Consider the following 14,555-nt stretch of genomic DNA (forward strand, 5'->3'; position numbering starts at 1 on the left):
AAAGGACATGTCATTGATAAAGCTAAATACTCAAAGGTTGTGTATTACAACAGATTAAGCATTGAGAAGAGTGAAATTATGCTGTTTTGAAAACTATGGCAGGTGAGATTTTCTGCCTAATTATATAAGAAGTTTTCTCTAAAAAATACACATTATTTCAATGACTTATTGGCTGTGAAATAAGTTAAGGGTATTTCAAATGGCTTGTCTGCAAAGAAAGGTGAGATGTAGGGAATCACAGAAAGTCGAGGGGAAAATAGGTCAATATATACATTGCCATATGGTGAACTAAACCTTAGGCCAGCAACAATGGAGAGGACCTGACCCTTAGAAACTTACAAGAAAGATGGAATCTTCAAAAGTTCAAATATTTATAAGTAAAATATTTATTAAAATGAATAACCAAGTGTTTTAATTGACATCAGAAGATCAAAACAAAAAACCATGAGAATAGAGAAAAAAGATAAATAAAGATATGAGCAGAACTTAATACAACAGAAAACGTATAAAATTCAGGTGATTTAGTAAGTCCAAAGAATCTTCTTTGAACAGATTGAAAAGACACACTTTGATTAAGGAAAATAAAAACATTAGTAAAGAATATACAGAAAGAATCAGGACAATGTTATAACAGAGAATATATGAAATGCCAGTAAATTTGAACATTTCTGTAAAGTGGACCATTTCCTAGCTCCTATAGTTTACCAAACCTGACACAAGAGGAAATCATTTAAGGTCATCATGTCTGCCCTTGGCATTCTCGGAACGCCCTGGCCTCAGGATGCAGCCTCTGTAGTCCATGGTAACCTGCGGAGAGGGGGCGGGGCTGAGGGTGGTTGGAACTCTGCCCTCACTGAAGGAGTGGGTGTGGCCATCTCTGCTGTGACTGAACAAAGGGCAGGGGAGCAGGGGGCCCAGGGCAGGGCCCTCAGAGCCCGGCAGGTCCAGTGGGGTGTCACAAGCATTTAGGCCCAGGCCAAAGGGCGCCTTCTTTGTTTGCACAGCTGCCCAAACTCTCACCTTTCCATTCAGGCCGACCTCTTACTTGAAGTGTGTGTGGAACCTGTCCTCACAGTACACCTCGCTGCACAGCTAACCATAGGTCTGGGCATCGTAGCTTCCTGCCAGGTGACCGAAGTTCGCAGGCAGATGTGTCCCAGGGACACATGAAAAGAGGCTCCAGCCCGGGCCACAGGCTGCCCACTGCCCCTGCTCCAGATCGGGGGCCGCCAATCAGCCCTGTCGGAGTCCCCTTCCTCTAGAGGGAGTATTGGACCTACACTTGTAGAAAACGGTGTCCTCGTGGGCAACTCATTGGAGGGACACAAATAAATCTTTGCCGTCTTTCTGCGGAAGCTTACGAGCGTTCACACCTAATCGTCTTACAAGGTCAGCTGTTTAGCTAAACATGAGCTCATGATCTAAATTTACACAATAATGAAGAAATCAGCTACAAGGGGAGACAATCAGCAAAAACTATCAATACCAGAATTAGATTCCCAAGGCCATCCATCAATTTTTGGAATAATCAGGTGCAAGGCAGAAATTATACATAAAACTGGAACTGAAACAAGGAACAAGGATGTTTTCAAAGACTGGTAGGATCTCTAAAACATTTTTAAAGTACATGTCATTGATAAAGCTAAATACTCAAAGGTTGTGTAATACAACAGATTAAGCATTGAGAAGAGTGAAATTATGCTGTTTTGAAAACTATGGCAGGTGAGATTTTCTGCCTAATTATATAAGAAGATTTCTCTAAAAAATACACATTATTTCAATGACTTATTTGCTGTGAAATAAGTTAAGGGTATTTCAAATGGCTTGTCTGCAAAGAAAGGTGAGATGTAGGGAATCACAGAAAGTCGAGGGGAAAATAGGTCAATATATACATTGCTATATGGTGAACTAAACCTTAGGCCAGCAACAATGGAGAGGACCTAACCCTTAGAAACTTAGAAGTAAGCTGGAATCTTCAAAAGTTCGAATCTTTATAAGTAAAATATTTATTAAAATGAATAACCAAGTGTTTTAATTGACATCAGAAGATCAAAACAATAAACCCTGAGAACATAGAAAAAAGATAAATAAAGATATGAGCAGAACTTAATACAACAGAAAACGTATAAAATTGAGGTGATTTAGTAAGTCCAAAGAATCTTCTTTGAAAAGATTGAAAAGACACACTTTGATTAAGGAAAACAAAAACATAAGTAAAGAATATACAGAAAGAATCAGGACAATGTTATAGCAGAGAATATAAGAAATGCCAGTAAATTTGAACATTTCTGTAAAGTGGACCATTTCCTAGCTCCTAAAGTTTACCAAACCTGACACAAGAGGAAATCATTTAAGGTCATCATGTCTGCCCTTGGCATTCTCGGAACGCCCTGGCCTCAGGATGCAGCCTCTGTAGTCCATGGAAACCTGCGGAGAGGGGGCGGAGCTGAGGTTGGTTGGAACTCTGCCCTCACCGAGGGAGTGGGTGTGGCCAACTCTGCTGTGACTGAACAAAGGGCAGGGGAGCATGGGGTCCAGGGCAGGGCCCTCAGAGCCCGGCAGGTCCAGTGGTGTGTCACAAGCATTTAGGCCCAGGCCAAAGGGCGCCTTCGTTGTCTGCACAGCTGCCCAAACTCTCACCTTTCCACTCAGGCCGACCTCTTACTTGAAGTGTGTGTGGAACTTGTCCGCGCAGTACACCTCGCTGCACAGCTAACCATAGGTCTGGGCATCGTAGCTTCCTGCCAGGTGACCGAAGTTCGCAGGCAGATGTGTCCCAGGGACACATGCAGAGAGGCTCCTGCCCGGGCCACAGGCTGCCCACTGCCCCTGCCCCGGATCGGGGGCCGCCAATCAGCCCTGTGGGAGTCCCCTGCCTCTAGAGGGAGTATTGGACCAACACTTGTAGAAAACGGTGTCCTCGTGGGCAACTCATTGGAGGGACACAAATAAATTTTGCCGACTTTCTCCTGAAGCTTATGAGCGTTCACACGTAAGCGTCTTACAAGGTCAGCTGTTTAGTTAAACATGAGCACATGATCGAAATTTACACAATAATGAAGAAATCAGCTACAAGGGGAGACAATCAGCAAAAACTATCAATATCAGAATTAGATTCCCAAGGCCATCCATCAATGGTTGGAATAATCAGGTGCAAGTCAGGAAATATACATAAAACTGGAACTGAAACAAGGAACAAGTATGTTTTCAAAGACTGGTAGGATCTCTAAAACATTCTTAAAGTACATGTCATTGATAAAGCTAAATACTCAAAGGTTGTGTAATACAACAGATTAAGCATTGAGAAGTGTGAAATTATGCTGTTTTGAAAACTATGGCAGGTGAGATTTTCTGCCTAATTATATAAGAAGATTTCTCTAAAAAATACACATTATTTCAATGACTTATTGGCTGTGAAATAAGTTAAGGGTATTTCAAATGGCTTGTCTTCAAAGAAACGTGAGATGCAGGGAATCACAGAAAGTCGAGGGGAAAATAGGTCAATATATACATTGCTATATGTTGAACTAAACGTTCGGCCAGCAACAATGGAGAGCACCTGACCCTTAGAAACTTACAAGTAAGGTGGAATCTTCAAAAGTTCAAATCTTTATAAGTAAAATATTTATTAAAATGAATAACCAAGTGTTTTAATTGACATCAGAAGATCAAAACAATAAACCCTGAGAACATAGAAAAAAGATAAATAAAGTTATGAGCAGAACTTAATACAACAGAAAACGTATAAAATTCAGGTGATTTAGTAAGTCCAAAGAATCTTCATTGAAAAGATTGAAAAGACACACTTTGATTAAGGAAAACAAAAACATAAGTATAGAATATACAGAAAGAATCAGGACAATGTTATAGCAGAGAATATAAGAAATGCCAGTAAATTTGAACATTTCTGTAAAGTGGACCATTTCCTAGCTCCTAAAGTTTACCAAACCTGACACAAGAGGAAATCATTTAAGGTCATCATGTCTGCCCTTGGCATTCTCGGAACGCCCTGGCCTCAGGATGCAGCCTCTGTAGTCCATGGTAACCTGCGGAGAGGGGGAGGGGCTGAGGGTGGTTGGAATTCTGCCCTCACTGAAGGAGTGGGTGTGGCCATCTCTGCTGTGACTGAACAAAGGGCAGGGAAGAGGGGGCCCAGGGCAGGGCCCTCAGAGCACGGCAGGTCCAGTGGGGTGTCACAAGCATTTAGGCCCAGGCCAAAGGGCGCCTTCTTTGTCTGCACAGCTGCCCAAACTCTCACCTTTCCACTCAGGCCGACCTCTTACTTGAAGTGTGTGTGGAACCTGTCCACGCAGTACACCTCGCTGCACAGCTAACCATAGGTCTGGGCATCGTAGCTTCCTGCCAGGTGACCGAAGTTCGCAGGCAGATGGTTCCCAGCGACACATGCAGAGAGGCTCCTGCCCGGGCCACAGGCTGCCCACTGCCCCTGCCCCAGATCGGGGGCCGCCAATCAGCCCTGTGAGAGTCCCCTGCCTCTAGAGGGAGTATTGGACCAACACTTGTAGAAAACGGTGTCCTCGTGGGCAACTCATTGGAGGGACAGAAATAAATCTTTGCCGACTTTCTTCTTAAGCTTACGAGCGTTCACACCTAAGCGTCTTACAAGGTCAGCTGTTTAGCTAAACATGAGCTCATGATCTAAATTTACACAATAATGAAGAAATCAGCTACGAGGGGAGACAATCAGTAAAGACTATCAATACCAGAATTAGATTCCCAAGGCCATCCATCAATTGTTGGAATAATCAGGTGCAAGGCAGAATATATACATAAAACTGGAACTGAAACAAGGAACAAGGATGTTTTCAAAGACTGGTAGGATGTCTAAAACATTTTTAAAGGACATGTCATTGATAAAGCTAAATACTCAAAGGTTGTGTATTACAACAGATTAAGCATTGAGAAGAGTGAAATTATGCTGTTTTGAAAACTATGGCAGGTGAGATTTTCTGCCTAATTATATAAGAAGTTTTCTCTAAAAAATACACATTATTTCAATGACTTATTGGCTGTGAACTAAGTTAAGTGTATTTCAAATGGCTTGTCTGCAAAGAAAGGTGAGATGTAGGGAATCACAGAAAGTCGAGGGGAAAATAGGTCAATATATACATTGCCATATGGTGAACTAAACCTTAGGCCAGCAACAATGGAGAGGACCTGACCCTTAGAAACTTACAAGAAAGATGGAATCTTCAAAAGTTCAAATATTTATAAGTAAAATATTTATTAAAATGAATAACCAAGTGTTTTAATTGACATCAGAAGATCAAAACAATAAACCATGAGAATAGAGAAAAAAGATAAATAAAGATATGAGCAGAACTTAATACAACAGAAAACGTATAAAATTCAGGTGATTTAGTAAGTCCAAAGAATCTTCTTTGAACAGATTGAAAAGACACACTTTGATTAAGGAAAACAAAAACATTAGTAAAGAATATACAGAAAGGATCAGGACAATGTTATAACAGAGAATATATGAAATGCCAGTAAATTTGAACATTTCTGTAAAGTGGACCATTTCCTAGCTCCTATAGTTTACCAAACCTGACACAAGAGGAAATCATTTAAGGTCATCATGTCTGCCCTTGGCATTCTCGGAACGCCCTGGCCTCAGGATGCAGCCTCTGTAGTCCATGGTAACCTGCGGAGAGGGGGCGGGGCTGAGGGTGGTTGGAACTCTGCCCTCACTGAAGGAGTGGGTGTGGCCATCTCTGCTGTGACTGAACAAAGGGCAGGGGAGCAGGGGGCCCAGGGCAGGGCCCTCAGAGCCCGGCAGGTCCAGTGGGGTGTCACAAGCATTTAGGCCCAGGCCAAAGGGCGCCTTCTTTGTTTGCACAGCTGCCCAAACTCTCACCTTTCCACTCAGGCCGACCTCTTACTTGAAGTGTGTGTGGAACCTGTCCTCACAGTACACCTCGCTGCACAGCTAACCATAGGTCTGGGCATCGTAGCTTCCTGCCAGGTGACCGAAGTTCGCAGGCAGATGTGTCCCAGGGACACATGAAAAGAGGCTCCAGCCCGGGCCACAGGCTGCCCACTGCCCCTGCCCCAGATCGGGGGCCGCCAATCAGCCCTGTCGGAGTCCCCTTCCTCTAGAGGGAGTATTGGACCTACACTTGTAGAAAACGGTGTCCTCGTGGGCAACTCATTGGAGGGACACAAATAAATCTTTGCCGTCTTTCTGCGGAAGCTTACGAGCGTTCACACCTAATCGTCTTACAAGGTCAGCTGTTTAGCTAAACATGAGCTCATGATCTAAATTTACACAATAATGAAGAAATCAGCTACGAGGGGAGACAATCAGTAAAGACTATCAATACCAGAATTAGATTCCCAAGGCCGTCCATCAATTGTTGGAATAATCAGGTGCAAGGCAGAATATATACATAAAACTGGAACTGAAACAAGGAACAAGGATGTTTTCAAAGACTGGTAGGATCTCTAAAACATTTTTAAAGTACATGTCATTGATAAAGCTAAATACTCAAAGGTTGTGTAATACAACAGATTAAGCATTGAGAAGAGTGAAATTATGCTGTTTTAAAAACTATGGCAGGTGAGATTTTCTGCCTAATTATATAAGAAGATTTCTCTAAAAATACACATTATTTCAATGACTTATTGGCTGTGAACTAAGTTAACGGTATTTCAAATGGCTTGTCTGCAAAGAAAGGTGAGATGTAGGGAATCACAGAAAGTCGAGGGGAAAATAGGTCAATATATACATTGCTATATGGTGAACTAAACCTTAGGCCAGCAACAATGGAGAGGACCTGACCCTTAGAAACTTACAAGTAAGCTGGAATCTTCAAAAGTTCAAATCTTTATAAGTAAAATATTTATTAAAATGAATAACCAAGTGTTTTAATTGACATCAGAAGATCAAAACAATAAACCCTGAGAACATAGAAAAAAGTTAAATAAAGATATGAGCAGAACTTAATACAACAGAAAACGGATAAAATTGAGGTGATTTAGTAAGTCCAAAGAATCTTCATTGAAAAGATTTAAAACACACACTTTGATTAAGGAAAACAAAAACATAAGTAAGAATATACAGAAAGAATCAGGACAATGTTATAACAGAGAATATATGAAATGCCAGTAAATTTGAACATTTCTGTAAAGTGGACCATTTCCTAGCTCCTAAAGTTTACCAAACCTGACACAAGAGGAAATCATTTAAGGTCATCATGTCTGCCCTTGGCATTCTCGGAACGCCCTGGCCTCAGGATGCAGCCTCTGTAGTCCATGGTAACCTGAGGAGAGGGGGCAGGGCTGAGGGTGGTTGGAACTCTGCCCTCACTGAAGGAGTGGGTGTGGCCATCTCTGCTGTGACTGAACAAAGGGCAGGGGAGCAGGGGGCCCAGGGCAGGGCCCTCAGAGCACGGCAGGTCCAGTGGGGTGTCACAAGCATTTAGGCCCAGGCCAAAGGGCGCCTTCTTTGTCTGCACAGCTGCCCAAACTCTCACCTTTCCACTCAGGCCGACCTCTTACTTGAAGTGTGTGTGGAACCTGTCCTCACAGTACACCTCGCTGCACAGCTAACCATAGGTCTGGGCATCGTAGCTTCCTGCCAGGTGACCGAAGTTCGCAGGCAGATGTGTCCCAGGGACACATGCAAAGAGGCTCCTGCCCGGGCCACAGGCTGCCCACTGCCACTGCCCCAGATCGGGGGCCGCCAATCAGCCCGGTCGGAGTCCCCTGCCTCTAGAGGGAGTATTGGACCAACACTTGTAGAAAACGGTGTCCTCGTGGGCAACTCATTGGAGGGACACAAATAAATCTTTGCCGTCTTTCTGCGGAAGCTTACGAGCGTTCACACCTAAGCGTCTTACAAGGTCAGCTGTTTAGCTAAACATGAGCTCATGATCTAAATTTACACAATAATGAAGAAATCAGCTACGAGGGGAGACAATCAGTAAAGACTATCAATACCAGAATTAGATTTCCAAGGCCATCCAGCAATTGTTGGAATAATCAGGTGCAAGGCAGAATATATACATAAAACTGGAACTGAAACAAGGAACAAGGATGTTTTCAAAGACTGGTAGGATCTCTAAAACATTTTTAAAGTACATGTCATTGATAAAGCTAAATACTCAAAGGTTGTGTAATACAACAGATTAAGCATTGAGAAGAGTGAAATTATGCTGTTTTGAAAACTATGGCAGGTGAGATTTTCTGCCTAATTATATAAGAAGATTTCTCTAAAAAATACACATTATTTCAATGACTTATTGGCTGTGAAATAAGTTAAGGGTATTTCAAATGGCTTGTCTGCAAAGAAAGGTGAGATGTAGGGAATCACAGAAAGTCGAGGGGAAAATAGGTCAATATATACATTGCTATATGGTGAACTAAACCTTAGGCCAGCAACAATGGACAGGACCTGACCCTTAGAAACTTACAAGTAAGCTGGAATCTTCAAAAGTTCAAATCTTTATAAGTAAAATATTAATTAAAATGAATAACCAAGTGTTTTAATTGACATCAGAAGATCAAAACAATAAACCCTGAGAACATAGAAAAAAGATAAATAAAGATATGAGCAGAACTTAATACAACAGAAAACGTATAAAATTGAGGTGATTTAGTAAGTCCAAAGAATCTTCTTTGAAAAGATTGAAAAGACACACTTTGATTAAGGAAAACAAAAACATAAGTAAAGAATATACAGAAAGAATCAGGACAATGTTATAACAGAGAATATAAGAAATGCCAGTAAATTTGAACATTTCTGTAAAGTGGACCATTTCCTAGCTCCTAAAGTTTACCAAACCTGACACAAGAGGAAATCATTTAAGGTCATCATGTCTGCCCTTGGCATTCTCGGAACGTCCTGGCCTCAGGATGCAGCCTCTGTAGTCCATGGTAACCTGCGGAGAGGTGGCGGTGCTGAGGGTGGTTGGAACTCTGCCCTCACTGAAGGAGTGGGTGTGGCCATCTCTGCTGTGACTGAACAAAGGGCAGGGGAGCAGGGGGCCCAGGGCAGGGCCCTCAGAGCACGGCAGGTCCAGTGGGGTGTCACAAGCATTTAGGCCCAGGCCAAAGGGCGCCTTCTTTGTCTGCACAGCTGCCCAAACTCTCACCTTTCCACTCAGGCCGACCTCTTACTTGAAGTGTGTGTGGAACCTGTCCTCACAGTACACCTCGCTGCACAGCTAACCATAGGTCTGGGCATCGTAGCTTCCTGCCAGGTGACCGAAGTTCGCAGGCAGATGTGTCCCAGGGACACATGCAAAGAGGCTCCTGCCCGGACCACAGGCTGCCCACTGCCCCTGCCCCAGATCGGGGGCCGCCAATCAGCCCTGTCAGAGTACCCTTCCTCTAGAGGGAGTATTGGACCAACACTTGTAGAAAACGGTGTCCTCGTGGGCAACTCATTGGAGGGACACAAATAAATCTTTGCCGTCTTTCTGCGGAAGCTTACGAGCGTTCACACCTAAGCGTCTTACAAGGTCAGCTGTTTAGCTAAACATGAGCTCATGATCTAAATTTACACAATAATGAAGAAATCAGCTAAGAGGGGAGACAATCAGTAAAGACTATCAATACCAGAATTAGATTCCCAAGGCCATCCATCAATTGTTGGAATAATCAGGTGCAAGGCAGAATATATACATAAAACTGGAACTGAAACAAGGAACAAGGATGTTTTCAAAGACTGGTAGGATGTCTAAAACATTTTTAAAGTACATGTCATTGATAAAGCTAAATACTCAAAGGTTGTGTAATACAACAGATTAAGCATTGAGAAGAGTGAAATTATGCTGTTTTGAAAACTATGGCAGGTGAGATTTTCTGCCTAATTATATAAGAAGATTTCTCTAAAAAATACACATTATTTCAATGACTTATTGGCTGTGAAATAAGTTAAGGGTATTTCAAATGGCTTGTCTGCAAAGAAAGGTGAGATGTAGGGAATCACAGAAAGTCGAGGGGAAAATAGGTCAATATATACATTGCTATATGGTGAACTAAACCTTAGGCCAGCAACAATGGAGAGGACCTGACCCTTAGAAACTTACAAGTAAGCTGGATTCTTCAAAAGTTCAAATCTTTATAAGTAAAATATTTATTAAAATGAATAACCAAGTGTTTTAATTGACATCAGAAGATCAAAACAATAAACCCTGAGAACATAGAAAAAAGATAAATAAAGATATGAGCAGAACTTAATACAACAGAAAACGTATAAAATTCAGGAGATTTAGTAAGTCCAAAGAATCTTCTTTGAAAAGATTGAAAAGACACACTTTGATTAAGGAAAACAAAAACATAAGTAAAGAATATACAGAAAGAATCAGGACAATGATGTAGCAGAGAATATAGGAAATGCCAGTAAATTTGAACATTTCTGTAAAGTGGACCATTTCCTAGCTCCTAAAGTTTACCAAACCTGACACAAGAGGAAATCATTTAAGGTCATCATGTCTGCCCTTGGCATTCTCGGAACGCCCTGGCCTCAGGATGCAGCCTCTGTAGTCCATGGTAACCTGCGGAGAGGTGGCGGTGCTGAGGGTGGTTGGAACTCTGCCCTCACAGAAGGAGTGGGTGTGGCCATCTCTGCTGTGACTGAACAAAGGGCAGGGGAGCAGGGGGCCCAGGGCAGGGCCCTCAGAGCACGGCAGGTCCAGTGGGGTGTCACAAGCATTTAGGCCCAGGCCAAAGGGCGCCTTCTTTGTCTGCACAGCTGCCCAAACTCTCACCTTTCCACTCAGGCCGACCTCTTTCTTGAAGTGTGTGTGGAACCTGTCCTCACAGTACACCTCGCTGCACAGCTAACCATAGGTCTGGGCATCGTAGCTTCCTGCCAGGTGACCGAAGTTCGCAGGCAGATGTGTCCCAGGGACACATGCAAAGAGGCTCCTGCCCGGGCCACAGGCTGCCCACTGCCCCTGCCCCAGATCGGGGGCCGCCAATCAGCCCTGTCGGAGTCCCCTGCCTCTAGAGGGAGTATTGGACCAACACTTGTAGAAAACGGTGTCCTCGTGGGCAACTCATTGGAGGGACACAAATAAATCTTTGCCGTCTTTCTGCGGAAGCTTACGAGCGTTCACACCTAAGCGTCTTACAAGGTCAGCTGTTTAGCTAAACATGAGCTCATGATCTAAATTTACACAATAATGAAGAAATCAGCTACGAGGGGAGACAATCAGTAAAGACTATCAATACCAGAATTAGATTCCCAAGGCCATCCATCAATTGTTGGAATAATCAGGTGCAAGGCAGAATATATACATAAAACTGGAACTGAAACAAGGAACAAGGATGTTTTCAAAGACTGGTAGGATGTCTAAAACATTTTTAAAGTACATGTCATTGATAAAGCTAAATACTCAAAGGTTGTGTAATACAACAGATTAAGCATTGAGAAGAGTGAAATTATGCTGTTTTGAAAACTATGGCAGGTGAGATTTTCTGCCTAATTATATAAGAAGATTTCTCTAAAAAATACACATTATTTCAATGACTTATTGGCTGTGAAATAAGTTAAGGGTATTTCAAATGGCTTGTCTGCAAAGAAAGGTGAGATGTAGGGAATCACAGAAAGTCGAGGGGAAAATAGGTCAATATATACATTGCTATATGGTGAACTAAACCTTAGGCCAGCAACAATGGACAGGACCTGACCCTTAGAAACTTACAAGTAAGCTGGATTCTTCAAAAGTTCAAATCTTTATAAGTAAAATATTTATTAAAATGAATAACCAAGTGTTTTAATTGACATCAGAAGATCAAAACAATAAACCCTGAGAACATAGAAAAAAGATAAATAAAGATATGAGCAGAACTTAATACAACAGAAAACGTATAAAATTCAGGAGATTTAGTAAGTCCAAAGAATCTTCTTTGAAAAGATTGAAAAGACACACTTTGATTAAGGAAAACAAAAACATAAGTAAAGAATATACAGAAAGAATCAGGACAATGATGTAGCAGAGAATATAGGAAATGCCAGTAAATTTGAACATTTCTGTAAAGTGGACCATTTCCTAGCTCCTAAAGTTTACCAAACCTGACACAAGAGGAAATCATTTAAGGTCATCATGTCTGCCCTTGGCATTCTCGGAACGCCCTGGCCTCAGGATGCAGCCTCTGTAGTCCATGGTAACCTGCGGAGAGGTGGCGGTGCTGAGGGTGGTTGGAACTCTGCCCTCACAGAAGGAGTGGGTGTGGCCATCTCTGCTGTGACTGAACAAAGGGCAGGGGAGCAGGGGGCCCAGGGCAGGGCCCTCAGAGCACGGCAGGTCCAGTGGGGTGTCACAAGCATTTAGGCCCAGGCCAAAGGGCGCCTTCTTTGTCTGCACAGCTGCCCAAACTCTCACCTTTCCACTCAGGCCGACCTCTTTCTTGAAGTGTGTGTGGAACCTGTCCTCACAGTACACCTCGCTGCACAGCTAACCATAGGTCTGGGCATCGTAGCTTCCTGCCAGGTGACCGAAGTTCGCAGGCAGATGTGTCCCAGGGACACATGCAAAGAGGCTCCTGCCCGGGCCACAGGCTGCCCACTGCCCCTGCCCCAGATCGGGGGCCGCCAATCAGCCCTGTCGGAGTCCCCTGCCTCTAGAGGGAGTATTGGACCAACACTTGTAGAAAACGGTGTCCTCGTGGGCAACTCATTGGAGGGACACAAATAAATCTTTGCCGTCTTTCTGCGGAAGCTTACGAGCGTTCACACCTAAGCGTCTTAAAAGGTCAGCTGTTTAGCTAAACATGAGCTCATGATCTAAATTTACACAATAATGAAGAAATCAGCTACGAGGGGAGACAATCAGTAAAGACTATCAATACCAGAATTAGATTCCCAAGGCCATCCATCAATTGTTGGAATAATCAGGTGCAAGGCAGAATATATACATAAAACTGGAACTGAAACAAGGAACAAGGATGTTTTCAAAGACTGGTAGGATCTCTAAAACATTTTTAAAGTACATGTCATTGATAAAGCTAAATACTCAAAGGTTGTGTAATACAACAGATTAAGCATTGAGAAGAGTGAAATTATGCTGTTTTGAAAACTATGTCAGGTGAGATTTTCTGCCTAATTATATAAGAAGATTTCTCTTAAAAATACACATTATTTCAATGACTTATTGGCTGTGAAATAAGTTAAGGGTATTTCAAATGGCTTGTCTGCAAAGAAAGGTGAGATGTAGGGAATCACAGAAAGTCGAGGGGAAAATAGGTCAATATATACATTGCTATATGGTGAACTAAACCTTAGGCCAGCAACAATGGAGAGGACCTTCCCTTAGAAACTTACAAGTAAGCTGGAATCTTCAAAAGTTCAAATCTTTATAAGTAAAATATTTATTAAAATGAATAACCAAGTGTTTTAATTGACATCAGAAGATCAAAACAATAAACCCTGAGAACATAGAAAAAAGATAAATAAAGATATGAGCAGAACTTAATACAACAGAAAACGTATAAAATTCAGGTGATTTAGTAAGTCCAAAGAATCTTCTTTGAAAAGATTGAAAAGACACACTTTGATTAAGGAAAACAAAAACATAAGTATAGAATATACAGAAAGAATCAGGACAATGTTATAGCAGAGAATATATGAAATGCCAGTAAATTTGAACATTTCTGTAAAGTGGACCATTTCCTAGCTCCTAAAGTTTACCAAACCTGACACAAGAGGAAATCATTTAAGGTCATCATGTCTGCCCTTGGCATTCTCGGAACGCCCTGGCCTCAGGATGCAGCCTCTGTAGTCCATGGTAACCTGCGGAGAGGGGGCGGGGCTGAGGGTGGTTGGAACTCTGCCCTCACTGAAGGAGTGGGTGTGGCCATCTCTGCTGTGACTGAACAAAGAGCAGGGGAGCAGGGGGCCCAGGGCTGGGCCCTCAGAGCACGGCAGGTCCAGTGGGGTGTCACAAGCATTTAGGCCCAGGCCAAAGGGCGCCTTCTTTGTCTGCACAGCTGCCCAAACTCTCACCTTTCCACTCAGGCCGACCTCTTACTTGAAGTGTGTGTGGAACCTGTCCTCACAGTACACCTCGCTGCACAGCTAACCATAGGACTGGGCATCGTAGCTTCCTGCCAGGTGACCGAAGTTCGCAGGCAGATATGACCCAGGGACACATGCAAAGAGGCTCCTGCCCGGGCCACAGGCTGCCCACTGCCCCTGCCCCAGAACGGGGGCCGCCAATCAGCCCTGTCGGAGTCCCCTGCCTCTAGAGGGAGTATTGGACCAACACTTGTAGAAAACGGTGTCCTCGTGGGCAACTCATTGGAGGGACACAAATAAATCTTTGCCGTCTTTCTGCGCAAGCTTACGAGCGTTCACACCTAAGCGTCTTACAAGGTCAGCTGTTTAGCTAAACATGAGCTCATGATCTAAATTTACACAATAATGAAGAAATCAGCTACGAGGGGAGACAATCAGTAAAGACTATCAATACCAGAATTAGATTCCCAAGGCCATCCATCAATTGTTGGAATAATCAGGTGCAAGGCAGAATATATACATAAAACTGGAACTGAAACAAGGAACAAGGATGTTTTCAAAGACTGGT

Source organism: Mesoplodon mirus (genome assembly GCF_964341445.2).
Source record: "Mesoplodon mirus genome assembly, chromosome: 1".
NCBI classification, from domain to species: domain Eukaryota; kingdom Metazoa; phylum Chordata; class Mammalia; order Artiodactyla; family Ziphiidae; genus Mesoplodon; species Mesoplodon mirus.